The sequence below is a fragment of the Hypomesus nipponensis genome, chromosome 13 (genome assembly GCF_054491055.1).
Source record: "Hypomesus nipponensis isolate SF chromosome 13, ASM5449105v1, whole genome shotgun sequence".
NCBI lineage: Eukaryota > Metazoa > Chordata > Actinopteri > Osmeriformes > Osmeridae > Hypomesus > Hypomesus nipponensis.
In genome coordinates this window covers 11080001-11083405 of record NC_140373.1, presented here as the reverse complement: position 1 = coordinate 11083405, position 3405 = coordinate 11080001, and positions in this window count along the sequence as shown.

Genomic DNA, 3405 nt, shown 5'->3' with positions numbered 1-3405 from the left:
GTGCTTCCCCATGCAACCAGAACACCCAAACCGAAACCTTTCAAACCGAATAAGGGCGGACCGGACAGGCCCAAATAGGACTTCAATACCTAAAACCAGATTTACTCTCCTGTAATCCTAGTAACATCCCTCATCCTAGACAACGTTTCATACTGTCACCAAATACTAGACATCGTCCCACCATATGGAGCTGAACGACTTTAGACCCTTGCAGCATATGTTTCATATGATGGTGTGTTCCCAACACACACACAGATTAGCACCAATCTCTGTAATCAGATTAGGATTTAGGCCCAAAGACAATGTAATGGCATTAAAAACTCAAGGACAAGAATCAGCATGTATGAAGCTGCAGAACATACCTCCACTTGTAATGGGACTTCTAAACTCACAGTATCAGTGGTGGTAAAGACGACAAGTTTCCAGATTTACTCGAACCCATTCCACCAATGAAAACAGAAAGAGAATTTGAAACACATGAAACATATTATAATCAATTTTTGAATGAAGGTTGTGTAAGTGGATTAGGCTGGTTATGGATGGGGCAGTATGAGTGAGCAAGAGGATGGGAATTTGGACGGGGTGAAAGAGAGCACGGCGGGCACTTTGACACGGAGAAGGCGTTCGGGGCGAAAAAGTGTCAAGGGTACTTTTCAAGACGGTAACTATAGAACCGCACAACGCCCCCCTACGGCCTCCTTAAGCGTCCCAGCATCTATCTTGCTGAAGGCCCGACCGTAAGACTGGAGACGCAGACGTGCATGGTGAATCCACACAAAGACAGTACAGTACAGGACCAGACCGTGACAAAAACAAGACAAATAGTCCGCGGCACAGAGGCTGCAGCAGTTGTTTTAGCCATTAGAGGAGCTGAGAGGGTAGGGGGTGAGTCGGCTGGAATGAATGAAAGCATGACTGTGCAAATGGGTTGGTTTTTCCATCAGGCCAAGTTGGTAAAGGTCCAGCAAGAGGCATAAAGGTGAGGACAGGAGGTCGATAGGAATTTCGGGTGGGGGTGGGGGGGGGGGGGGGGACTCCTGACTGAGCGAGTATGATGGTGAAAAGGGCGGGAAGCAGGTCAGATATTCCCTCCAGCACCTGGGAGGACTGGATCTCGCAGCCATTGTTTTCTTATCCATTTGTGAGAACAGGTTTTATTGGCAGTGATTGATTGGTTATTGGGTCTCTGGGGTGTGTGGGTTCAGGAGGAGGGGTGGACGCCATCTCCATATTTGGAAGTCCAGACACATCTGTCTTTAGTCTCAAATTCATACTTTATCCACCGGGCTTCTGATAAACGGGCGGTTAGTGCAGTTTGCTTTTAACATTTTGAGCGCGAGTACCGTCTCATGATCCATTGTGACGTTACAATGACAAGAACTAACAGTCGAATGTCCCATATTTCCTTTGTGACAGGCCGGATCATCCCTCTCCTATGACTGAATGAAATGAACACTTCCACCCTTCCACTGATCATTGTCTCCAAAGCCCTGTCTTTTCCCACAATCCCCCGCCAATGATCAACGTCCATTCAGGAGGGTTGCCCACCCCTAACCCCCCCCCCCCCCCCCCCCCACCAGATCTCATAAGACCAGGCAGGCTGACCACAAACCATCGGAGCCTCATTGTCAGGGGCCCTGAGAGAGGGTCAGTGCTGCATTGTGTGAACCCCTAGTGATTGATAGTGTCCTGACCCTAGCCATGGCCTGGCCCAAAGCCTTGGTGTGGAGATATTGCAGCAATTAGCCTGAATTAGCCCTGAACCCTCCCCCATCCAGACCCTTCATCCATCCCCCCATCCAGACCCTGACCCACCCGCCCCACCCATCCAGCCCCTGATCCAGGTCACGTTCAGGCCTCGAGGCTATGACCCATTCCCTCTCTTCACCCAGCCTCTCCCACGGCAGTGAGGCTCAGGAGGTTTCAATAAAGGAGGACTGACCAGTGCATGGTTCTCTCCGAAAGAGGGGGGGGGTGAGAGTCCTGGGCAGATGTTATAAATGAAACCAGCTTACTATACACTATTTACTTCCAAATCATTTTGTGTGACTTGTGTGACGGTTCTCCACCTAAGAGCAAGACACACGTTTGAATTCTTTTTTTGTGTTTTTTTTTTTACATATACTGGTGGGTTTGGGTCATAGCAGCTGCCCCGTTACATCATCCTCTCTCACACAGCCAGTCCCAGTCTCTCGTTTAGACTCCACCCTACCTGCTGTCCGAAAGGAAGCCCCGGAGGAAGCTTTGCTATCTCCCCCCTGTCTCCCCCCCTGGGAAGAACTGTCAGCGGCCCTCTCTCTCCGCGTCTGAAGACAAGATAGCACCTTCCAACCCTGCTCCGGAGGTGAGGACGGCACACTCCCCTGGCCGGCGAGCTGTCTCGACGTGGCTGTGAAGTGACGGAGGTGCCAGGGGGACTTTCCAGCGAATGCCCCCCCCCCCCCCGGCCCTCCTCCTTCCCTCCTCTCTCCGCGGCACCCTGTCAAAACACTCGCCTTCCCACCTCTGTCAGGGGAGAGCCTTCAGAACGTAAGCACAGCTCGGCCCGGTTCCCTCCAGCCCTCGTTCCAACTCTCCGCGGAGGGAAGAGGGAATTGATCTAAAACTGCACTTAGCAGACCGGAGACGTGTGGAAGAGGACTGGGAACAGTGAGGTCACTCGCTGCTTCTCGGCCGCGGTTTGTCTTTTCTTGTTTTCATCCCTGGATACACCGCACGCACATCTACCAGGGGAAGGGTCCCTGGTTGACATGATGAATTGGATCCGTGGCATAGGGAGCGTGGCTCTGTGCTCTCACTTGACCTTCTATTGGACAACGCCACCGGGGTCTTCTCTCCAAGGGCCTGGCATTCGAGACCACACATGTCACAACAAGCTGAGCCCGGATCTCTGCAGCACGGGAGCCGATGACACAACAGCTGGTTATCGGCAACCATTGCGTTCCATTATTATGACCACGAGGGCTCTCATGTCGAAGCGTTTCAGGAAGGTGAGCGTAGGCCGATGGGTTTCGTTTTGATGTTTTGTTTTTTCAAGTTTTTTTGTTGTTGAAAAAGTAACATTTTGGGACTCGACGGCACAAACAGAGGTCGAATAGTGATTCCTCCAGAGTTCTGTGGGTTTAGGATTTCATCTGTTCTACCTGAATGGATGCCCCGTTGCCTAGGTATTGATGTCCAGGCATGTCCTCTGGGGGAGGGGGGGGTGATAGGGATCTATCGAGCAGCCCTTGTTGCCAACGCTGGCCTTCACTCCCACACTCTATCTCCTTTCCCCCTGCCTCTGGGCAGCTTTCACCTTGAGACCTACTGCTCCTGTCCTTTCATCTCTCTCTCTCTCTCTCTCTCTCTCTCTCTCTCTCTCTCTCTCTCTCTCTCTCTCTCTCTCTCTCTCTCTCTCTCTCT